The sequence below is a fragment of the Protopterus annectens genome, chromosome 6.part0 (assembly GCF_019279795.1).
Source record: "Protopterus annectens isolate FY-2018-M chromosome 6.part0, PAN1.0, whole genome shotgun sequence".
Lineage (NCBI taxonomy): Eukaryota > Metazoa > Chordata > Ceratodontiformes > Protopteridae > Protopterus > Protopterus annectens.
In genome coordinates, this window is record NC_056737.1 from 342,788,931 (window position 1) to 342,815,568 (window position 26,638).

A 26,638-nucleotide genomic window follows, 5' to 3' on the forward strand; every position below is an offset into this window, starting at 1 on the left:
GACTTCTAAAAAATAGATGCCAAACAGTAGTAGGCCTAGCACAGATCCCTGTGGAACACCACTGGTATCAGGTCTGCTAGCAGAGTTGGCATTCCCAATTTTGACTGTATGCGTTCTGTTTGTGAGCCAGTTGGCAACTCATCTAGTGATGTAAGGGTTAATCCCCAGCTGGGTGAGTTTCTCAGTGATACCTGAGTGAAGATTGTGTTAAAGGCCATGGCTAGGTTGAGATAGACAGTGTGAACTGTCTTGCCTTCATCCATCGCCTTGGTGACATTTTCAAAAAAGTCCACCAGGTTTAGCATGCAAGATCAACCCTTAATGAAACCATACTGGGTCAGGTCACGAGTTTGATGGTCGCCTATATCCTTGTTGATAAGCTCCATGATGATTCTCTCCATGGTCTTGCAGATAATGTTGGTTAGGCTTATGGGTCTATAGTTCCTGGGTTCAGTTGAGGTACCCCCTTAGTGCAAGGGGATTATGGTTGCCATTTTTTCACACAGCTGGGACAAAGCCAATGCTTAGACTGAGATTGAAGAGTGTGCTCAGTGGTTCCACTAGCTCCTGTTTTAGACCATTTAATAGGCGGGTCTATATGAGAACATCAAAGTTTCAAAACTTCGAATGTTCTAATATCGACCCCTATTCAGTGAAAGCTGAAAATATCGGAGCAATAGAAAACTGATTTTTTTCCTAGGGAAAGAATTCGGTTGTCCATTTCTGTTGCTTCGGTATTTTCAGTGCTGTGGTGGAAAGTTATGGGTCGGGTTCAGGAAAGTGTATGATTGAGTGCGGGTTAGGTTAGCTAGAGTTAGGGTGCGGGTTAGGTATGTGTGCGATTGTGTGGACGTGAGGGTTAGGGTGGGTTAGGTGAGTTAGGGTTAGGGCGCAGGTTAGGTATGTGTGTGCTTGTGTGGACATGAGGGTTAGGGCAGGTTAGGTGAGTTAGGGTTAGGGCGTGGGTCAGGTAAGTGTGCGATTGTGTGGACGTGAGGGTTAGGGCGGGGTAGGTGAGTTAGTGTTAGGGTGCGGGTGAGGTGAGTGCGCGATAGTGACAGATCTTAGGGTTAGGGTTTGCATTAAGGTAAGTGGATAGTTAGTGGTGTTTGTATAGTTTAGTGTAGGGTTAGGTGTAAGATTTTAGGTGTATGTGTGTGGATTGCTGTTTGTTTGGTGGGCTTGTGTTGTGTGTATGTGTTTTGGAACAGCAAATTTTTTCCCTAGGAACCAATTTGCTGTTTTGTATGTTCGATGTTTTCAGCTTTCGCTGAATAGGGGTCGATATTAGAACATTTGAAGTTCTGAAACTTCGATGTTCTAATAGACGCTTAATAGGCAACCTGGGATGTTGTCAAAATATTCAAAGTGCCCTAGTAGAATCATTCACATAGATCTTTAACAAAACGTTGTCCAGAAAGGAAGTACAAGGGGACTGATAAAACTTCTGTCGTCTCCGTATATAAAGAGTACCTCAAGAGAAGTCCAGACAAATACAGATCAGTTTACCTAACAGTATCGGTAAGGAAGAAAATGGAGAATATTGTAAGAGAAAGGCTTGGAAACACCAAAAAAAGGACCAAAAATACAGGGGAAGAACCAATACCAAACATCACTCTTCTCCTTTAAAATTGGTTTTTGTCTCCCTGCATCCACTGGTGTAGAGGGCTTCCCAAGATCACCATACCTTGCAAAAAACAGAATATTCTGAGAAATTACAGTCTCTGACTTAATATAGGTAGGTCTGGATTTTTGGTAATTCAGTCTCCACATTCCAGGACTTGACATTCTGTGTCCTGATATTTCAAATAGTAACCCTTCCAATCAGCTGGATGAGGGACTGACATTAGATGTGATTTTCCTAGACTCAGCACCACATTAAAGATTACTCAGCAAGCTAAAAGGGCTAGGAATGGCACTGGAATTTATGAACTAGAATGGAAGACAGACAATAACAAAAATCAAAAGGTTGTGGGCAGGGAGATGTTATTAAAGTCTGTCATTGCCCAATATTAAGACTATGAGCTATTACACTGCTTCCTGTAGTCCAGGGCTTGATTCCCTCTCCTTCCTTTTGACTACTTTGTAACTCTAAACAAGTCACTTAACCATGCAGTGCTTATGAGCTGTTCCTGAAGTAGGGACACTTGTGTCCAGTGTGCTTACCTGCTTAACATTAAATAAAATGAATAAATACACTGAATGGTAAGACCACTGATCAGGATTACCACAGTGGTCAGTTCTGGGACTCAGATTGTTCATTATATTTGTTTAGAATACTTCAGAGGGTAACCTTCAGATCTCTCTATTTGCAGATGACAATGATTAGGACCACAAACTTTACAGCAGTGCACCCCAAAACCCACTTCCAAGAAGCTAGTGACAAAGTATACTGATGTCAAAAATAGACATGAATCATAATATTGCTGAACTACATCCAGAGGGGTGAAGAAAACAAAACTGAGGCAGTGAGTCCAGGCATTCTATTGTTCAAATGCTGTTTCCTTGAGGACATTTTGTAAATTAAATAATTAGTGTTTAATCTTAGCCCCAAGGCATATAATGCATTGCATGCACTAAGGAAGCTTAAGAAAGAGAATTGCGAGACATAAATAATGGAATACAGAGTGTGATTAAGGGACTTGTGAAATATGAAGAACCAAATGGATCTCAGTCTAAAGTCAAGAGGCTGAGCATAACATAAAACACCTAGACAGGTATTCAAGAAGAAGAAACATCATATTTTTTTTCTGCCTGAAGATGACGTGAGATAGTCTTCCATGATATTTAAGCAGAAACTTCTTACAAACATCATAGGACTCTCTAAGTACAGTACTACATACATAATTGAAAGGGCACCCTAGATCAGGTGCTCTACTGTGATGATTCATAATTTAGTTTCTCAGTATGAGAGATTTCCTGGATATTTTGCATCACTAGAAATGTGCAGCTTATCTCTATGGCTCTATAAGTATTCTGTTAGTGGCATCTCTTCAGTTAAAGAGAACAATTTTATTTATTTATTTATTTATATTTGTTGACTGGGAGTGTCCGACTGGACGTAGGTCCATTTTCAGCGGAGGCTCGGGGAGAAAAACTCAACAGTTAAAAAAACAGACAGTAGTTACACTGGATTACATAGTGATTAACAATTTACATAGCAATTACTTACAACATATTTACAGATGAAGAACATAGTACATCAGTAGACAACTAGAATCTTTATCTGTGAAGTACATAACAGACATTAACAAATGTTACAAGAAGTTCCTGCTGTATAATAAGTACTAGGCTTATGAGCATTTGAGCTTGCTATAATCAAGGTAGTTAGTGGAGTGGAAAGAAAGGTAGTGGTTGGATGGGGTGCGTGATATTAGAATGGGAGTTGCAAGGGCATAGCCAGCATGTTTTTAGGTGCGCTTTTAGTAAAGTTTTGAAGTGGGTGCATGACGGTATGGAGGTAATTGTGGGTGGGTGGGAGTTCCATAATTTGGCTATAGTGCAAGACAATAGTGCTTCACAATGTAAAAGACTAGCTAATAACCTTTTAGAATCATCTTTAAAATTCAAAATGAGATATTCAGCCATCTTACAAGTAGTTTGCCAAAACTAATGACATTGTTTTAATAATGCAGATGATTTATGCTTAATTTATTCAGGTGAACATATTTTTTCTATTATCTGCTGTCACAGTCAACCATATGTCTATCTTTATGATTATTAGATAGTAAACTGTGATCTGTATGGAGGGAATATTCTTTCAGATGGATGTAACTCTTAGAAGTTCTTTTCATCTAAAATTTAGTCCATGGGCCAGATTCATTGATACCTACTCTAAGTGTACATGATCTGTATTCAAGAACATCTCTACCATATTTTTTGTACTTTCTAGTCACTCAGAAAGACTACACAAAGTGTATGTGCACTTTTGGTAACCTTTATGAATCCGCCTCGATATTTAAGGCTGCAAGAAAATCAGTAGGAAAACTAAAATTAGGAGAAAGAAGGTGTGAGTTATTCTTGTGGTGACTGTTCACTCAGAACGGTGTACTCTTACTGTACATTAAATGGGCACATTAATGAATCCCAGGGCATAATTTTTCTCTATTACATGAACTGTATTTTTAGTGTCATACAATGGAGAATTATATAACATTTTTCTATGAGTGATTTATGCATTACCCCTTTACACGATCCTGATTTGGGGATGGTCAAATACTTAAAAGTTGTGCTTTTGTCACTCTCTCTCTATTTGTCTATGCCCCTCCCACTTATCTCAGTTTATTGACATTTTTATTTATATTTCTCCATGTAGTTGTGGGGGTTGTATATTTCTCCTTGTTGTGGTGATTCCTTTGCCTGGGTCAAATGGTCTTGCATTTTTAATATGTGGTGTGGAAAAAGAAGTTAAAATGGAAGAAAATATGTTAGTTTTTGTATTTTAAATACATTATGTTATGTTGCCCTATTTCACCTTCATTCTTACTGGTTGGGTTCAGAACCGGTCCTCGGTTCCGACTCGGATGCATACTAAAGCCTGAGGTCTTCCACTGGCTGGTGGCTGTATCCCTATCCCATCATGCACTAAAGAAACTCCTCAGATCTCGTTTGCCACTAAACAGATCGCAGGCTTCCATCTTGGCTCTGGCTAAGTGAATCAACCTAATTACTTTCTTTATCGTTACTATATCTTTTTTCTTAAAATTTATCTTGTTATATTGTTTAAAATAGTTAGCAATTACTATTTGTAATACTTAGAACAATTCATTGTTGTATTGCTGCTTCTGGCTGTCGTATATTCATTAGGCCTTGTGGTTCTCTTTCCCTATCCTTGCTATTTTTGCTGCTTTTGCTGTGTTAGAGTAAATAGATAGGCATCGGGCCATTTAAGTTAGAAGGCAGCTGCTGTCCATTTTACTTGGAGGGCATCTTGTGAGTGTTTATTATGTATAGTTGTTTTCCTACTGTTTGAATATAAGGGGTATCAGCCCATTTAAGTTAGAGCCCTGCCACTGTCCGTTTGAGTTAGAGGGCAACCTAACTTCCTTCCTTACTTCTTATTTAAAAAAAAAAAAGTAGAAAAAAAAATCTTTGTTTGATATTTTGATATGTATTAGACCGTGGGCTTCAACAGTTGCTGGTAGTTATTGCTTTTTGCTCTTGTGAGTGCATGTGGACTGTGATTAAAACATGTCCAAAGACCATAAAGAGACTAAACCTTCATGTTAGAAAAAGTGTAGCAAGTGTAGTCAGAAGATGTCAATAACGGACTCCCATACTGTGTGTGTTTATTGCTTGGGAGCAGTACATCTGCAAGAATCTTGCTCAATATGTCACTCATTTCATTCTAGAGTGCTACTAGAATGTAAAAATAAGTTGAGTGTGAGAGACTTATTGAAGACCCCCTTCCAAGAAGGTATAGAAGAAGGTCCAGGCACTTCAGCATCAACAGAAATCACCTACTAAGTCAGACAAGTCCACTAAAAGATCTTCTCCCTCTTTGAGGCAATCTGAACCTGTAAAAAAATGGATTAAAATTGTGTCTTTGGCTCCGACTATTTCAGAACTGACAAAAACTGCTTCTTTGGTGTTAGCTTTTTCCATGCCTATGGAATTTGAACTCAGGAGCCGGTCCCCTGAATTGGAACCAGTTAGTCCTGTTCTGAGGTCACCTATTCTGCAATCAACCAGATCCCCTACTCTATCCTCTAAGTCCTCCAGGAGTCTTTTGGATGATGATGTGGATAGGGTTGTGCACAGGCTTCTTAAGACACCAGCGCTAGCCAAACTTCTTTTGGCTCCAACCCATAGGGATTTAGAGCCAGCCAAGACTATGACACTGACATCAATTCCTCCTCCAAACTGACCGACGACCTTGGAGCCAGAATGCTTGGAACTGACTGTTGTGGAACCATCAGTGTCGAGAACCATCCTAGTATCTTTGGAACCTATATTTGCTCTGACATCCTCGGTTCATCTGAGGAGTCTAGGAGCTGATGTTCTCTGGTTGGGTCTGGGGAGGGGAGTCAGATTGGACATTTGTTGGATCCAAACTTGCCTCTCGGGGCTTCAGCATGGATGAGCTCCATCCTACATCAGCTTTGGAGCCAGTCCCCTTGGTTCTGGGGATTTCTTCTTGCTCCTCAGAGCTGGAGATATCTTTGGATCAGGGGTGGGGGACTTTCAAGCTGATGAGGATGGGGCTGTCTCCTCAGACAGCTCCACTCAGGGGTTCTGACGTTCCTCCCTCAAAGGCAATGGTGTCCATCTCTGCACCAAACCATCCACAGACCAGGGGAGACCATAGGCCTCAGGGTACCCCATCGGGTGAACCCCTCTCTTCCAAAACCTCTCCACAATATGCTTCTGAAGAGGTCCCTCTTAAGAGTCTCTGCAAGAGGAAGCACTTGGACTCCCCAGAGAAGTCAGTCACCTCAGACACAAACCTCGATGAGTCAGAAGGGTCCCTATGGTTGGCTTCTGAGGATGTCTCCTTTGCAGACATCCTAGAAATCCTTAAACAGAGAGGCAGCTGGAAGCCCATCAACCCTTCTGATGAGGAGTCTGTTTACCTGAAGGCCTTTGGGTCTCACCCTTCAGCCACTTGGGTACCTCTGCCTTTTGACAAACTTATGTATCTAGTTAATTGAAAGGCATGGGAGTCTCCAGATGCAGTGGAGCCTGTCCCTAGGAGGCCAAACAAATTCATCACACCCCCTTCAGATAGAGACTTTTTGACCAAGGGTGTCCCTCAAGATGCTATGGTGGCAGCAGCAGGCACCAAAAAGGAACTTTCTGAAACATCCTTATCTGTCCATCCACAGAACAAGGAGTCTCATACGATGGACAGGTATGGGAAGTGCATGTTCTCTTTAGCGACTTTTAAACTCAGATCGCTGAACTATCTGACACATTTTACAAGGCTGCAAAGAGATCTCCTAAAGGAGCTAGGAGATACTCTCCAAGTTACAATAGCTGCAGAGGTATTAGACAAGGTTTCCTCTCGGCTCTCCACCTTAATTTCTGTGGTCAACTCCTCCATGAGGCTCATTTCTTATGCAGCAGATGGAGAGAGCAGAGCAGTGAGTTCAGGAGCTTTCCCTAAGGAGACATTCCTGGATGCACTTATGCAACTTTGCAGAACCTTTCAAATCTTCATTTATTAATGCCCCATTCGATGGCTCATCCTTGTTCAGCCAAACGTTAAGGAGACGCTAACCAGGTGTGAACAGGAAGAAAAGACTCTCCCTGCCATATGAGTCATTTTTATGTACCTTCTGGACCTTATCCAAAAGGCAAGAAAGCTGGGAAAATGGGAAAATGTGGTTCTGTAAATCCCAGAGAGTTTTTCAGGACACACGTGGTGACTCTTCCCCTAGGGGCTGAGGGGGGATGTACAAATGGAAGATGCCATCCATATGGCAGAGGAGGGTCCACAAAACCATGGAGAGAGGGATTCTTTGCATGGGAGGCCCTTTCAGCACTCATGAAAGGAGGCCCATCTGTCCATCTCTGGTGGCAGTCGGGGGTTGATTATCTTTGTAAAGCCTGGCTAGTAATAATGAAAGACAATTGGGTACAATGTATTATATCCAGAGGATACTCCATACCATTTTTTCTTCCTGTCCCAAATATAAAGAAAATCCTGGACGTTCCCCCCAGTCAAAGGGATCAAGCAACTCTAGAAATTCAGAATTTGGTAGACAAAAAAGTTATCCAAAGAGTCTCCGCAGACCAAATACATTCCAGAACTTGCTCAAGATTCTTTTTAGTGCCAAAAAGAACAGGGGACTGCAGACCAATTTTGGATCGCAGCAGGTTAAACAAATCAGTAAAAAAGACCAAGTTCCGGATGGTATCACTGCAGTTGATTCTTCCCTTTTTGGGAAAAGACAATTGGATGTGCTCTATAGACCTCCAGGATGTGTACTACCACATAAAGATGGACAGGCTTCTGGCTGGGAACCAGTCACTACCAGTTTCAAGCTCTGCCCTTTGGTCTCACTATAGCCCCCAGAGTGTTCACTAAGTGCATGTCATTAGTCATGGCTCACCTGAGACGTCTAGGATTCCGAGTCTTTCCGTATCTAGATGACTGGCTCCTAACTGCTACCACCAAGCATCTACTACTGGAATCAAGAGACACCATTCACTCTCTCTCTGCTCTCACCTGGAAATCATAATAAATTACAAGAAATATGCCTTATTGCCATTGCAACATATCGTGTTTATAGGAACAAATCTAGACACAGTAAGCATGATGGAAAAACTTCCCGGAGAAAGAGTCTTAGTTCTGAGACAGCAAGTCTCCCACCTTCTCTCTAAAACAAGAGTACAGGCAAGGACTATTTTGAAAGTCTTGGGAACCATGGCAGCAGCGATAAGTTTAGTTCCACTAGCACACATGCCCATGAGAATTCTGCAGTGGCTACTATTCACCCAGTGGTCTTTGCAGGAGCTACCCATGTCTCATCAAATTCTGTTAACAGAGTCCTGCAAGAAAGACCTTCGCTGGTGGCTTCACTCCAATCATGTAACATCAGGCCAACCCTTTCTTTCCTCACAACCTGTAGCCACAGTGACCACAGACGCCTCGCAGATAGGGTATAGGGGATATTATCTGGGTAGGACAGTTCAAGGCACTTGGCAGGATCACAAGGCTCATTTGCACATCAATGTCCTAGAGATGAGAGCAGTGCTTTTGACATTGCAGACACTCCAGGGCTCTCTTCCACTGGGAACAGTTGCAATACAGACAGACAACATGTCGGTTGTCTGGTACATAAACAAACAAGGAGGACCAGGTCTTACCCCCTTTATCGAGAGGCACTCAGAGTATGGCAGTGGGCGATCTCCTCCCAGCACTTTCTGATAGCAATGTACATCCCGGGGAAATCGAAAGTGATAGCAGACAAACTCAGCATAGGAATTCTCATGCCTCACGAGTGGTCCCTAAAACAAGAACTAGCAGAGAGGATCTTCTGTAAGTAGTGCCAGCCTTGCTGTGATCTTTTTGCCATGTCCATGAATGCCAAATGCAGCAGCTTTTTTGCCCTGATCCATTCACCAGGGGCGTCACCAAGAGATGCACTTGTACATGATTGGTCCTCGGGACTCTTTTATACCTCCCTCCCATTCCTCTGATACCCAAGGTTCTCCAGAAAGCCAGCTCATTGAGACACAAGCTGATACTCATTGCTCCATACTGGCCTCATCAAATTTGGTTCCCCTTTCTTTGGCCTCATCTTCAGGAGGAGCAGTGGGATCTGGAACCCATTCCGACCTTCTGACTCATACATCCGGAATGCTCCACCGTTGCCTTCAAATCCTCAAATTGACAGCTTGACTACTCCAATTCCAAATATAGCTAGGCTCCCTAACCTTCCTCATTCGGTGAAACATATCTAGATCTCTTCTTATAAGGCCTCAACGAGAAAATTATATATCAGTAAACTGAAAAGATTTTCTTTCTGGGCATTGACAAAACATATTGACCCCTTTCCTGCTCCTATAAGTTCTATTCTAGAATTTCTGGCCAAATTATTCAATGAAGGCGCAGCTACAGCTATGATCCGTGTACAGTTAGCAGCCATATGTAATTTCCATATTAGCAATTTCACCCCCAACTTGATGTCCTACAAACTATGCAAAGCCTTCCTGAAGGGTACTAACCTGCAAAGACCACCCATAAAAACTCCCCTACTACCATGGGACCTGAACTTTGTTCTGTCCTGTTTGATTATTCCCCCCTTTGAACCTGCATTATGTGATCCAAAATTCTTAATGTGGAAAACAAGTATGTTGATGGCCATCACTTCTGCTAGAAGAGTTTCAGAACTGCAAGCATTATCAATCAAGCCACCATATATACTTTTTCACAAAGCCAGAGTATCCCTTCGGACAAACCCATCTTTCCTACCAAAAGAATGTTCAGAGTTTAACCTAAATCAGTCCAAAGAGTTACCAGTTTTTTTCCCAAACCATGGCAACAAGGCAGAATATAAGCTTCGCCAACTGGATGTACATAGACAATTACATTTCTACTTACAAAACACAAAGGACTTCAAAAAATCTGATCAGTTATTTGTGTCATTTTCAGAAGCAAAGAAAGGTGCCCCTATATCTAAGATCACACTTTCAAAATGGCTCTCAGATTGTATTACTTTTATATATAATTCTAATAACAAAGTTCTCCCCTTCAAAGTCAAAGGTCATTCTAAAAGAGCCATGGAAACCTCTTCTGCCTTTCGAGCTAGACTGCCACTTGATAGTATTTGTGCAGTTATGACTTGGGCAATGCCTCATACCTTTATCACTCATTACAAAGTAGATTTGGTTGTGTTTGATCCAGGGACAGGGCCTCCTTTGGATCCACTGTCCTGAAGAATATACTCCCATGAGCCACCCAAGAAATATGGTGCTAGGGACGCTGTCTCAACCAGTAAAAATGAAGGTGAGATAGAACAACATAACATAAAGAAGTTATGTATTCACCATAATGATTCATGCTTGTTGTCCACCTCACCTTCATTCTTACATCCCTCCCTCCTTCCCCCCTACCTATGGCTCCTGGAGAACAAAGAGGACATAGAGGTTCCTTCTCTGGCAAGTGTTTCTCTGACCTTCTTCATTGTCTTCAACAGATGTATCAATATTATCTTAGGTATCTAATGTTATCAGCAAACAAGATCTGGGGAGTTTCTCTAGTGTATGATGGGATAAGGATACAGCCATGAGCCAGTGGAAGACCTCAAGCTTTAGTATGCGGCTGACTCAGAACTGAGGACTGGTTCCGAATCCAACCAGTAAGAATGAAGGTGAGATGGACAACAAACATGAAACATTATGGTGAGTACATGAGTTCTTTTTCATTTCAGGACAGATTTCTGATTGTGTTTGTCTGCTTTTGATGATTTATTTCCTGATATCATGAAAGTACAAACATGGTACTATTCTACAAGTGTAAAAAGTTATTTTCTGTTGTCCGCATATGTTATTTGGCAGAGGTTTTACACCGGATGCCCTTCCTGATGTAACCCTCCCTATTTATCTGGGCTTGGGACCAGCATGAAGAAATACACTGGCTTGTGCATCCCCAGTGTGGTATAGGATATGTACGAGGGTAGTGTGACAGTGGTGAAGTCTGCAGTGGGAGTGACAGATGCATTTAAGGTGGAGCTGGGATTACATCAAGGATCAGCTCTGAGCCTTTTCTTATTTGCAATGGTGATGGACAGGTTGACAGACGAGATCAGACAGGAGGCCCCATGGACTATGATGTTTGCAGATGACATTGTGATCTGTAGTGAGAATAGGGACCAGGTTGAGGAGACCCTGGAGAGGTGGAGATATGTTCTAAAGAGGAGAGGAATGAAGGTCAGCAGGACTAAGATAGAATATATGTGTGTGAATGCGAGGGAGGCTAGATGAATGGTGAGGATGCAGGGAGTAGAGTTGACGAAGGTGGATGAGTTTAAGTACTTGGGATCAACAGTTCAGAGTAACGGTGAGTGTGGAAGAGAGGTGAAGAAGAGAGTACAGGCAGGGTGGAATGGGTGGAGAAGAGTGTCAGGAGTGATTTGTGACAGATGGGTACCAGTCAGAGTGAAAGGGAAGGACTATAAGAGGGTAGTGAGACCAGCTATGTTGTATGGGTTGGAGATGGTGGCATTGACAAAAAGGCAGGAGTCAGAGCTGGAAGTGGCAGAGTTAAAGATGTTAAGATTTGCACTGGGTGTGACGAGGATGGACAGGATTAGGAATCAGTATATTACAGGGTCAGCTCATGTTGGACGGTTTGGAGACAAAGTCAGAGAGGCGAGATTGCATTGGTTTGGACATGTGCTGAGGAGGGATGCTGGGTATATTGGGAAAAGGATGCTAAGGATGAAGCTGCCAGGTAAGAGGAAAAGAGGAAGGCCTAAGATAAGGTTTATGGATGTGGTGAGAGAGGACATGCAGGGGGTTGGTGTGACAGAGCAAGATGCACAGGACAGGAAGAAATGGAAACAGATGATCTGCTGTGGTGACCCCAATGGGAACAGCTGAAGGAGAAGAAGAAAAGGAAAGTTAATTTCTGGAATTTAGGTGGAGAGTCAGGAGACATTAGTGAACTTAATGCTGTAGTGTTCAGCATTAATTGGTCAATGGCTATATATTAGTTGATACAATAATGTTGCGTTTGATCAAAAATGGTACAAATTACATAAAGTATTGTTGTTCAAGGAAACAGAACCTTGATTTCCTAGTTTCCCATGTACATATGTTCTGTGCAGTAAATAAGATTATTGTTCTCTGCTAAACTGTGTTGCATGAAAGTTATTGTGTACCTTAACCATTTGGTGCAGGGAAGACTTGGATCTTTTGCATAGTATGTGTGCTTTTGCATTAGAAATTGCCACTGGGCCCACTGTGACAGGCTTTCTTTCAGGTAAGTTTCTGTTGTGCCACTATATGATTTTATTTCTTTCACCTACAGCAGAGTCTGTAGTCTCTATAGGTTAAGTTTTACTAACAACCTCTACATTAGATACAATTGTACGTGAATGGGTAAATTGTATGAGAGTGGGGAAGTTGTAAGAAATAACTAATCTGTTAAAATAATGCAAGTTTCTTTGTATGCATCTGGGTCCTAACCATGAAACAACAAGGACAGAGTATCCTTGTCAGGACAGTGTATTCTTCACATGCATGACAGTGAGTTTTAATCAAAACAAAATGAAAAATGGAACAGAGGAGACTCCATACTACTATGAGAGTGGATTTATAATTATACTCGCACATATGTTTCTTTGGTATGAGTGTGGGTTTTTATTATGGGTGCCAGTGCAGGTGTTGGAGTATGTGACTCCAGCCAGTTATATGTTTAATAAGTGTGGTAGAGATAGCTGTAATTATCTGTAAAATGGTCTGAACTCTCTAAAAAATGATAAGATCTTTACAATTTCTTGAAAAAGGGACTTTTGATAAAAAAATGTTTAAAGCTTAAAAATAAGTTGAAACAAAAATGAAATACAGTGCCAGACTCTTGTTGGTCAGTTCTTAATGACTGGCAAGAAGAAACTGAAAAGGAATCTGTAGTTGGAAGCTTAAAATACAGTTCAACTATATTAAAGTCACAGCTGCAGGCAGTTATTAGAACTGAAAATTCATTATAAAAATGTGCAGAAGAAAAATGTCATTCTTGCATGTATCCTTTAAGGCAATTGGAAACGTTGGCAGTTACACAACCAGAATCATCAGATGATGACTGGCCTCTGATCCCTTCTATTCCTCCTCACCTTATGATCAGTCTGCTTCTTATGAAGCAGAGAGTTTTGCCTCTCTGAGAGGACAGATGGGGGTACACTTTGCTGAAACACCTACTATTTCTACAGGCACAGTACATGTTACTTCCAGTATTTCTGCTCATCCCCATGCGCTGGTTTATAATACTAGCCTCAGATAACAGAGACAAAAGCCATGCACCAGATTAACTGCTGATCTGTATAGCCTAATAAAAGCACTACCCCAAAAGTTAATACACTACAAAAAAATTAAACAATTGATAACAATCTTTGATGATGGAGCAGAATATCGGTGGACCCTACCTCCTAAACAAGATGCAGAGGAAGAAACAGACTATGATACTTCCACTGTTGTTGATATAGCAAATATACAAAAGCACTCCTTAAGAGTGGTTCCTAATCCTGTAGCCACTTGGATTAGTTAAGCCAAACCCAACATAACGGTAGAATGCCCATGGACTGCAGTAGATTTTCAAGCTATTTTAGATTCTCTCCCACTTTGAATGCACTCAGAATATTAGAAAGACATGTACAGTTACAAAATCCAAATACAGAAGATCTGAGAGCAGTTCAGAAAGCCTTAACACCTCCTAACATTTTCAAAAAATATAGGAAAAATTAAATATAGGTGATAATATTTCAAAGCACACGTATAATGAATTTCTTGCTGCTAGATATAACTTATTAAAAGCTATTAGTATAGCTTGCCACCCCATTGCCTAACTGGGCAAGAATTAACACCATTGTACAAAAAGAAAATGAATCTTGTCTTTGTCTTTCGGCTTTTCCTGATTAGGGGTCGCCACAGAGGAACTCCGATCTGCTAATGATTGGCAGTAGAGTTTTACGTGCTGGCTTGCTGGGCCTAACGCACAACCTTCAATGAAGAAACGCTTGTTTCGTGGGGCGGTAGTTCCCAGGGTCTGTAGAGGTACCCCCTTTGTGGAGTGGGACCACTGTTGCTGTACGCCAGTGTTCAGGTACATATCCTGTAGTAAGGCTAAGGTTAAATAGCATTTTTATGTGTGGGTTTAGCTCCTCTTGGAGTTCACGTAGCACGCAACCCGGGATACTGTCAGGTCCCATTGATGCTGTGTTTTTAGCTTTGTTGAGGGCGGTTCTCACTTGGACATCTGAGATGACAGGGAGATTACATTCAGCTGGGATAAGTATTTCTTCTTTTGGGGGTGAGGGAGGGGAGAAATTTGCACTGAACCTGTCAGCCAGAATGTTGGCAATATCTGTGGGTTCAGTGTATTTTTTGTTGTTGTGAACTAACTCTGAGCATATCTGCTGCCATATACACATATGCTATGACTCTTTACATCAGTGACAGTTGAGTGTGTGAGTACATACCTACTGCACATGAAGGGGGTATTCCACTCATTCCAATACTAGTGACTGGTACAGATCTTCATTCAACATTTTGTACAATGTTTCTTACTTAAAACTGTAATGCTTACCTCTACCCCTTTTCATTGATACCATGTCTATTGTCAATGACTGTTAAAAGACAATTTGCTGTTGTAAAAATGATACAATGTTTGTTGGAAAAAGCATTTGCAACTTCCCTTGGAAAATTTATGATGGGGCTGGAGGGCTGGCTATGGCATAAATACATAAATATTATTGCAATTGTAGAGATCAAGCATATGCCTGGTTACCAACAAACTAGTCTGTTTTTTGTTATATTAGCCATGTTATTACATCTATATGACATGCAGAAACTTTACTTGATGGAAAGATTTGTAATGCTTGTTGCAGGAGAGATACAAAAGATATTCTGAATCCAAATAGGAAAATAGATGCATCTTAGGTTTATCATCCGGCTGCTGAAAATACAGCTTTTAAAGGATTAGTTCACATGGATCTTGGTGATGGTATTATTTCTGGAACAGGAATTGTACCAGCTTATCTATCTGGAAATTGCACAATTTATCTAAGCTTTTAGAAATATTTAGTGCTATTTTTGAGTTGATAAATTTGATTACTCTTGAAATGACTGCCCCTCACAGTGTGGTGCTAAAGAACAGAAGGACACTTGACTTCTTCCTTGCCTCTAAGAGGGTACATGTGGACTCATCAAAATGGAGTGTTGCTTGTTTATTCCTGATAACACTGATGACATTCGTAGTCACCTAAACATTATTCAGATAATGCTGAGCTGTACCATACTAAAGAAGCTAACAGTTCTCAGTGGGCGTGGTCAACCAATCTTTTTTCCAGATGGGGAGGAGGTATTTTGAAATTCTTATTGTTAATCACTTTTATTAATTAGGCTTATTTTATTTATGTGCAAAGCACTGATTTTAAAACTTACAGAATCTAGAAAAAGCTTCAAATTGCAAAACATGTAAATTGATCCAGATACATCATTGTTACTGATCACATTAGTTAGAAGCTATAGTGAGGGGAACGATGAGAACATCGTGTTACATGATTTTAGTAAGCTTTATGACAATTAATTTGTGGGGAAGATATGAATTAAAATTATTCAAACTGTCTTTTTATTGCATCAAAACAAACATTTTTTGCTAATAAGGCCACCATATTTGTAAAACAAATGTATAAGCATTGTGCATGTCAAGAACAGAAGGAAACAGTGAGGGGCAGTCATTTCAAGAGTAATCAAATCAGCTAGGTTACCCCTAGCTACCAAATAGGTGGCAATCCACTGAGCACAGAAGAAGTTATCAGGGACCTGGGGACCCAGGTTGATAGTAGTCTGTCATTCGACACCCATGTAGCTAAAGTAGTTAGGAAGACCTTCTACATTGCCCACCTTATCATGAAGGGATTCTCATCTAGATCAAGGGAGGTCATAGTCTCCCTATACTCATCACTCATCAGACCAATGATTGAGTACAATGCCCCATTCGGAATGTATCTGACCCGACACTTGCAGCAGCTGGAGAGGCCACAAAAGTTCCTCACCAAAAGGATAAAGGGTCTCAAACATCTGTCCTATGCTGCCCGACTGAAAGAACTCCAGCTCTATTCAGTCGCCACCGCTTGCTCAGAGGTGACCTTTGCCTAACATACAAGGCCATGTCAAACCCAGATTTGATGAATATGCTTCACCTCAAAAATCTAGATCCGTCAGAGCCACAAGGGCGGAGACTTAAACCTCGACACGGCTATTAATAGGACGTGCTGGAGGGATAGATTCATCACCCAAAGACTCCCTATGCTGTGGAATAAAATCCCGGTATATGTGAGGCAGAGCACCTCGCTGGCCTTGTTCAAGAGAAATCTTGACCAATGGATGGGAGATCGCAGATATACCCCAGGGATTACCTCAGTGTCACTGCTCAACAGATGCACAGCAAAATAATGGGTATAGTTCCCCATACTAAAGGGGTGGCGTAAGCCACAAAACTATGGGCTAGGCTTGTAAATGCCCTCGGGCAGATAGCCTAGTATGAACCTATGAACCTATGAACCTATGAAACTGCATGTGAAGAATATCTGATAGCAAGTGAAAGGGTATTAACCCATTTGAAAACCACTGGCCATTGTCCAGTCATAAAAAACATGACTTGAGTGCTGCTTCATAGCATCAGATGAGGGAATGTGAAGGGAAAGTTAAAATGAAAGAAAAATGTTAGTGTTTGTATTTAAATACATGTTAATTTCAAGATGGACTCCTGATTGTGTTTGCCTAGTTTTGGGGATTTATTTCCTGCTATCATGAAAGTGGCAACATTGCAAGTGCAGAAAGTTCTTTTTTAGGAATTTGGAACTTGTGCCTACTTGCAAAAAGGTACACATAGTCAAGAGATCTTAGTTGCAAAATTAATGGTGTAGTGTTCATTTTTAATTGGTCAGTGGCTAGATTTTAGTTAATATAGTAATGTTGAATTTAATCAAAAATGGTATAATTGATTCAAAGAATTGCTGTTCAATGAGACATAGGATCATAGGAGATTACTAGACTATCAAACCAGAGGTCATTTTAAGCCTTGCCATTTCAGCCCAATGTAATACCGTAGAAGTACTAGTCAATACCTAATATTGCATTTAACGATGACTGCCCATATCCAGGAGGGTTGTGGGTGCTGTCCTCAATAAGAATTTAAGGTGCTCCATCCACTCATCCAGGTTCCCCTTGAACAGTGTAATAGAGTTACTCTGTTTCACATGAATTGGTAGCCTGTTCCAAAGACATGGCAGTCGCTGGGAGATAAATCTATCCCTCCAGTAGGTTCTATTTAAGTTGCAGGCCATATTTAAGTCCCTGGAATAGGTAGCCCTAGACCCATTTGATTTACACATATGCAGTAAGTTCATTAGGTTTGGGTCTTGGATTTCTCTGTAGACCAGGCATAAGTCTCCCGTAAGAAGTCTATATGATATGGAATATAGTGACAGAGATTTGCTGGAGGCCCTTGATCTTCTTTGTTAGAAACCTGCTAATTGCTGTAGATGCTTAGTACGATACATACAAAGTGGGGCATTATACTCAGTTTTGGGCTGGATAAGTGCCGAGTACAGGGGGCGTTATAATTTCTTTTGCTCTCAAGGCAATGCCTTTACTAATCAAGTGAGCTAAATGAAAAACTTTCCTTACAATGGTAGACATATGGTGGTCAAAGTTAAGGTTGCGGTCAACCTGTGATCCCAGGTCCCTTACCATTTCATGGGTACTTAGGGTATTGTTATTGATTTCATAGTGTGAAGGGACATTGTTTGTGCTGATGGGAATGCTGATGCATTTCTTTGCATTCAGTTTGAGACCATGACTAACAGACCAGTCGTTGGTCTATGTGAGACCATCCTGGAGTATACTGACATCATTTTGGGATTCAGTGATTGCACATAGTTTGCAGTCGTCTGCAAACCTGATCAGCCACAACCCCTTAGTTTTGACCTGAACTTATGAGAAGTATATACCAAACAGTAAGGGGCCCGGCAATGACCCCTTTGGCACCCCACTGGTAACAAGTCTGCTGGTTGATGTGGAATCACCCACTTTGATAATGTGTGTCCAGTTTATGAGCCAGTTGGTAACCCATCTTACAACAAAGGGGTTTACATTCAGTTTGCTAAGTTTATCGGTAATGCCTGAATGTGGGATTGTGTCAAAAGCCTTTGCCAAGTCGAGGTATGCTGTATGCACAGATTTGCCCTCGTCAATGTCCTTGGTCACACTTTCAAAGAAATCCACAGGATTTAACAAGCATAATCTGGACTTGAAGAAGCCAAACTGGGTAGGGTCCAGAGTTGGGAGGTCACCTATATCTTTATTTGTGAGGTTCATAATGATACATTCCATGGCCTTACAGATGAGGCTGGTCAGGCTTATGGGTCTGTAATAATCCAGGTTTGTTACTAGGCCACCTTTGTGGAATGGAATAACTGTAGCTGTTCTCCATTCTGCTGGAACAAAGACTGTGGTTAGGCTATGACTGAAAATGGTATTTAGTGGTGATGCTATTTCATGTTTTAGTCTGTTTAGAAGACAGCCTGGGATGTCATCTGGTCCCATAGAGGCTGTGTTATTTGCCTTGGACAGGGCTTTGAGGACCTGCTCTTCAGATATGTAAGGTGGGGGTGGTTGGGGGAGATTTTGTTGTAAGTTAGGAGGGGATAAGGGAGTGAAATTTTCACCACACCTATCTGCTAGCGGGTTCACTATCTTGTGTGGTCAGTGTGTGTGATATTGTTGGCCACCAGTTCTGCACATGCTTGAGTCCTGCCCTTTAGTTTACGTATATAGCTGTAAAAGGTCTTATGATTATCCTTGGTAGTACTTGCTAGGTTTCTCTCAAAGGAGCTTTTGTATGATTTGACAAGTTGTCTTATTTTCTTTGTTTTCTTAGACAGCAACTTTTTGCATTTATTGTAGAGTTTGTTGATGCTGGAAGCCTTATATGTCAGCTTGATTTTTACTTGTGGCCCAGGCTTTGATTCTATCTGGTACAGTCGAGTTTATGCACTTATGCAAGTGATAGTACAGGGCTTTAGTGTAAGCTTCAGCATAGTTACCACTTTCAGCTTGGGTGGGGCTTGGAATGCATTTATACCTTCACCTAGGAAAGTATAGGTTGCCTTGGTGTAGTTTTTAGTCTGATTTCACTCATTGTGAGTTCTGGTGTTATTGTCAGTTTGAAGGTGACTGATTTGTGCTCATCTTTAACTAATGAGGGGCCAACAGTTGCAGCAGTGGACCCATCTGACATGTTGGTGAGGACCAGATCTAGAATGTTTGTTCCTCTTATTGGTGTATGGACAATTTGCTCCATGGCATTTGAATTTACAAAGTTAAGGAACTTTTGTGCTAGTGGGTTTGGGCTAGAGTAGTTTTCCCAGTTGATGGTGGGATAATTGAAATCCCCCATAACCAGTGTGTTCGGTAAAATTTGGATTGTCTTCAGTATGGTTAAGTAGGCTTCATGAGTGTTGTGACCCATGGAGGAGAATTTATAACTAACTAGGACTTGAATGGAGGTCTTACCCACCGTAAACTGTACTTGGAGCAACTCCATGGAGTTGTCCATTCTAACTAGACATGAGGTGAATTTATCTCTAATATAGATTGAAACACCGCCTCCTTTGGTTTTCACACATTCCTTTTCCGGTCTAAAAGTGTGGAAGGCATTCTAGTCTTGCAGGGCTGGCGTACTCTCTGCTATCTTAAATCAGGTTTCTGTGAATGCACAGACATCTACATCTTCTAATGATAAAAGTGCTTCCAATGCAGTATTTGGTTTAAGCTCCTAGCATTTAGCGGCAAGCCCCTTATTTTGCTCTGGCTGGTTAATTTCACATCGGTAATGTTGTTTTTGAGACCTTGCCTAAAAAAGGCACTGTGGGGTAGGCAAAAGCCTTTGCCAGCAGCAAAAAGCCTAGGGTGCCAGGTGCAAACTTTCTCTGGCAAAGCAGAGTTTGTTGACCATAGTTTCTCAGGTAGACAAGAACTGGATCTCCTTGGAATGATACCAAAAACTAAGCCAATTATTGAAATCAATAATTTTTGTTTATACTGTGGCATCATTCTAGGTGAGGATAATATGCTGCTCAAGGCTAGGGACATACCTGCCAGGGACACATACTCAGAGAGCTCGACCATGTCTCTCTTCATATAGTCCAGTGTATCACTATTGGCTTCTCAGCCAAGCACATAGACCAAATGTCTGAACCTGCAGTTCCCCTTGTACTGAGCAGGATTACTATCACAGCAACACATCATCAGTAGAGTAAAATTAACCTGTCTTACTACAGTCTAAACTCCCAGCTCACATTCCCTAATAGTGGGTGAACAATCCAAAAAAGGCACTGTGGGGTAGGCAAAAGCCTTTGCCAGCAGCAAAAAGCCTAGGGTGCCAGGTGCAAAACTTTCTCTGGCAAAGCAGAGTTTGTTGACCATAGTTTCTCAGATAGACAAGAACTGGATCTCCTTGGAATGATACCAAAAACTAAGCCAATTATTGAAATCAATAATTTTTGTTTATACTGTGGCATCATTCTAGGTGAAGATAGTATGCTGCTCAAGGCTAGGGACATACCTGCCAGGGACACATACTCAGAGAGCTCGACCATGTCTCTCTTCATATAGTCCAGTGTATCACTATTGGCTTCTCAGCCAAGCACATAGACCAAATGTCTGAACCTGCAGTTCCCCTTGTACTGAGCAGGATTACTATCACAGCAACACATCATCAGTAGAGTAAAATTAACCTGTCTTACTACAGTCTAAACTAAACTCCCAGCTCACATTCCCTAATAGTGGGTGAACAATCCAACGCTTGGTGAATTCTACTTCGCAATGGTAGGAAGAGTCAACATCAAAGGATCAAAAAGTGACGTTGCTATGAATGCTTGGCTGCCAAAAGCCAGTTGTCCCTCTGGTAACTTTTCTGACATCTCCTGCTTAAAACCCAAAAAGCCAGAAAGATCATGAGGCCCCAGTTTCACGGTCTATATTCATACCGAAAATTAAGATCAGGCGAGCTTTTTTCCTTCTGTTCCACAGTAGGTTTCTGTCCTCCCTGAGCTCGCCTTAGGACATCTGTGTTACTCTTTGACAGGTGTAATGCCCCAGTCAAACTCCCCACCTGACACTGTCCCCAGATCAGGTCATTCACACCAACATGAACCCTGACAGAGTCATACAGTTGCTGAGAGACCTGAGTGCATGCCTGATTTGGTGAATCCTGGCACTGGACAGGCAGCTGACCAAGACTTTCTCCTTGTCCAGCCTGGTGAGTAGGATATCCGAGTGTCTCACTATTGAGTCTCTAATGACAAGAAAACTTGTTTTTTGAGTGTTATGCTATACGGGCTTGCTGAGTGAGACACTGGTGTTGCTATTTGTCATGGTTGCTGTGGAGACTGTGTTAGCTGTAGAAGACTTGTTGGAGGTCTCTGGTGTTTCAGTATGTTTTTTTTGAGAGAACCCTGCATATGTGGATTTATGTGTTTGATGCATGCTGTGTATGAGTAGTGGTATGTGTATGAGTAGTGGTACTATGTGAATAGGTAGTGGTGGTGAGTTGACAACCTTCCCTTTGTTACTGTTTTGAGTGGCAGAGAACATGGATTCTAGATTCTTGGTGTTAATACATCTCTTGCACTCTGTACTATAATGTGTTATTAGTAGAGGGTTGTCTGTGTACATGAGGCAATTGCTACGCTGTCTCAGGAGACCCAAGTCAACAAGCTTGGGAGGAGAAACAAGGGTAGTCCAACTGTCTATAATGCTAGGTTGAAGACTGTTATCACTAGGGGTGGCTTTTCAGAAATGATCATGGAGGAGCTCAGCGAATGGATATTTCTGTGTTTTAAGAGAAAATTTGTTGAATTTATCTGTAATGTGGCCCACAATTGTGCAGCAGTGTGTGATGATGCATGACTCGCAAACAAGCAGAAACCTGTTCAGATGCAGTGCCTAAATACCAGAAGCTAAATGACCTTGATTTTTCTAGTCTCTCATGTGCATGTGCTTTCTGAAATAAATGAGCATATTATTCTCTGCCTAACTGTGTTCTGTGAAATTTTTAAACCAACCACAAGTCCAACAATTCCAGTAAAAAAAGCAAATAAAATCCAAACTGGAAGCAGCAGTCAGCCCAGGTATGAATTCCACCAACGTTTATTCGATAAAATCACATAAAACAGCAGGTTAAGCGCTTTCATCTCCTTAAATAAAAGGTTCTGATGATGTATTTTATTTAAGGAGATGAAAGCGCTTAACCTGCTGTTTTATGTGATTTTATCGAATAAACGTTGGTGGAATTCATACCTGGGCTGACCGCTGCTTCCAGTTTGGATTTTATTTTATGTGTTCTGTGAAAGTTATTTTATACCTTAACAGAGGCTTTTCCTTTCTTATAACCTCTATTCCTATATATTTTAGACTTTTTAAACAGCTACTGGATATGCAGCAGAATTTCTATGCCTCCAACTGCATTTTTCAGTGTTTGCTAAGCAAATGCACCTGTCTAGTTTACAATGGGTAACTGTAGGTGTTTTCAAATACTTGGTAACTGTAGTACCATTATATTTCGGTATTACTATCTCGGAATACTTTTGAAAGTCTCATTCAGTAGTGTTCAAATTAGATAACCAATATGTGCCCAAAACATTTACTGTGTTTTGCATTTCTTTAATTTTATAGAACCAATAATTGTTTGAAGTATTTTTAGTTTTGGTATGAAGGCTAATTCAACAGAGCACAACAGTAACTGACAACTAATGCCTTTTATAATTTTATTTCTCATATCTAGGCAAATGGTTATTTGTTTCATAGGTAAAGTTTTTTTTTTCTCTTTTCCTGATTTTAATTTTTCTTTACATGCTGGATCAACTTCATCTGCTCACGTATTAACTGCTTGCATATTGCTTAATTGCAGATGAATATTTGCCTCGTGATTTGGACATATGCATAGTCAATCCATCTAATCAAGTTTAACCACTCTGGAAGTGTGGAAAAATGCTGCCAAGGACAGTTGCAAAGAAACATGCAGGTAGGTTGTTTCTTCTCTTGTCACAATGATCTTAAGCATTTCTTTTCACATAAACAATAATGCACAAAGCCAAAAGATGAATGCCTGCCTCCTGATTTGGCCATATGCATAATCACTCCATCTTATCAAGTTTAACCACTCTGGAAGAGTGGAAGAATGGTGCCAGGGACATTTGCAAAGAAACATACAGGTAGGTTGTTTCTTCTCTTGTCACAATGATCTTTAGCATTTCTTTTCACAGAAGTAAAAATGCACAAAGCTGAAATAATTAATAAGAAAATAAATCCAATTACTGCTAGACTTTAATAACACCTAAAGCAACATAAATGCTCTCATCCTTTCATTTTAAAGCTGTGTTGCGTAAGGCTGTTTTTTGAAGAAATGAATTTTTTTACACAGTAAATTTTCAAAAGCCAGATCTGCAATGCTAGTTGTACTCACGCTAATGCAAACTGATGGTAAGAAACAGACATGTCATCTCTAAATGAATAAAGAGGATGTGTTCTGGCTGAGTTGTTTTGTTCCATTTTATTAAATGTTTGAAATACGGTTGTCTTTAGGAAGCTTTGCTTCATTAGTTATCTGTCTTAGCTCTGTTTTAAATGACCAACAGTATCCAATGAGAATTTAATACTCAAAGTTCCTCTGGGATGTAACAGTACACCAGGATAAAGCCCATTTCAATAACCATGACTGCTGTACTAACCAGAAGGCTTGGAAATCCTAACATATTAAGAAGGAAATATACAAAATGTAATCATTCCAATATTTCAGTTTAATGCATGACTCTAAAAATATACCATTTGACAATTCACAGTGCTGTGTGATTGATATTATTTTTGCATACATGTTGCTGTAGCAACCAAAATAATGGCTGTCCAGTAGTTTTAGTTTGTCTTGCACACCGCTTCAACCTGTACATAAAACAAAATTCCTGGGTGATTTTTTTTTTCAAAATGGAAATGTAATAAAATCTCATTTTGTTATGCTGCTGTTAACACTGATTCTTATGAAAAGACACAGTCCTCCTATAAGTGTTTTTTTTTTTCCCTACAATCTGCAAAAGACCACATGACTTGGTGTACACGTCAATCTACTGCTGTTTTACAGTTAAGGCAGTATCCATTTCTAGCCTTTTTTATGAAGTAAGGTGATTGTACTGCTTTGTACATATAAATTCTCTCTTCTCCCTTTTCCTGCCATATTGTATTATATTTTTTCTGCATTTTCTACATTTTTCCTTTTATTGTTAGAATGTATAATTTTGTGGACCTCTTCATCCTGGGCCTCTGCTGAATAAGGGTCCTGCACAGTCCAGTTGGCCCACTCCCTAATAAAACACTGAAAAATAAATAAATTGACTTAACTCAGTGAAATGCTTCTCTTCCCTAAATTGTACCCCCCCTCCCAATTAATGTCGCTCAATTGCTGTTCTTTTCAAAAGAACAGATGTACAACCTCACCTTCACAAATAAGCTACTTCAAATGCAGATCAGGCAGTCGGGGAAGAAGGAAACGGAAATTATCAAACGAAAACAACATGCAAAGAAGACGACAGAAAAATTAGGAACTTTGGTATTTAATTTTTCTCATTACAACATTTCTGAAGCTGATTTTTCTCTATTAAATAAGGGCCTGTCGTTTATACCTTCACAAGGCAGTTTACTGCATGAACTTTTAACTGATATCAGACTGTTTGTTCGAAATGTTGCATTGAAATTAACGTTTTCTGGTAGATTAGAAAAAGTGGATGATTCTATACTAAAAGATAATGTGTGTTTTAAGAGAAAAAGCAATTTTATACCAACATTGTCACCGCAGCTTGAATGCTTTACTAAATTATGTGAGCATGATTTTTATGAGTATTATACTACTGTCAAACCTAGATGTTCTTTCTTTAATATAACTAGCAATGAATGGCAGTCATTACAATCATTACGTAGAAATCAACTATTAACTGTCAAACCTGCTGATAAGGGGGGAGGGATTATACTAATGGATACTAGTGAGTACAATGAAATCATGTTTAATATGCTGAATGATGATTTAACTTATACTGAAATTGACTATCCAATGGTAGATAAAATCATTAGCAATATACACGAGAATCTTTATGACATGCTGATGTGTAGACAAATCGACAAAGATTTGTATCTATATTTTTTGATAAAACAACCGTATATACCCCATATAAAGGGTTTACCCAAGATACATAAGAACATTCTCCCCCCCACCCATGAGACCCATAGTGGTTGGAGAGGGTTGGGTAACTGAAAGTTTATCGATATACCTAGAGAAAAAGTTAAGTCAAGTAGTGAAAGTCATTCCTTATATACTTAGGGATACATATCAGCTTATTGAGACACTAGACTCAACATTTGTAGAAGGAATACCTGAAAGGTGTATCTTAGTAAGTCTTGATGTCAAGAACTTATTTACATCTATTCCGAACGAATTTGGTATACAAGCTGTTTATGAGCTTTTGAATGAGACTACTAACTTTATAAATACTGACATCAGTCTTTTTGGCACACTATTGGATATGGTTCTTAACAACAATCTTTTCATATTTCAGAACAAACTATACATGCAAAAATGGGGAGTAGCGATGGGCACCCCCTGTGCAAACACGTATGCCAATCTTGTAGTGCACCAATGGGAAAGGACTTACTTATTAGACAGCAGCTTTTTTAATAGTGTCTTATTATATAGAAGATTTGTTAATGACATACTATTGTTTTGGGATGACACTTTAGATAATTTAAAGGAATTTATACAATATCTTGAATCTACAACAGATTTTTTGAGATTCACTTTTATGCATTCCAATAGTACTATTGACTTTCTAGATATTACAATTAAGAAAGGTATGAATAATAGTATTATGACAACACTTTATAGAAAACCATGTTGGAAAAATGATTTACTTCACTATAACAGCATGCACCCTAGGTTTATCTTTCCGAATGTTGTGAAATCTCAACTTATTAGACTCTCAAGGCTCTGTAAAGATCCTTGTCAACTTAGAGAAGAGGCTAATCATCTGGAAAGTTTATTTATAGAAAGAGGATATAATAAGAAACTAGTACAGTATAATAAAGAGACAGCATTGAAAGAAGCAGAAACATCAAATGGAACAACTGAGTATCATAGTATCATCCAGAATAAGATCAAGAAGAAAGTCAGTATAATAACTAGATTTACAAATGATAATAAAGAAATTGTGAATATTATATCTAAGAATTGGCATGTTTTGACAGTAGATTATGACATATGAGATATAATAGGGTTAAAACCAAGTTTTACCTACAAAAATAGTAAAAACTTAAAAAGACTTCTCTGCATGGACAATGATATCCATGAATCAAAAGAGAAACATAAGAT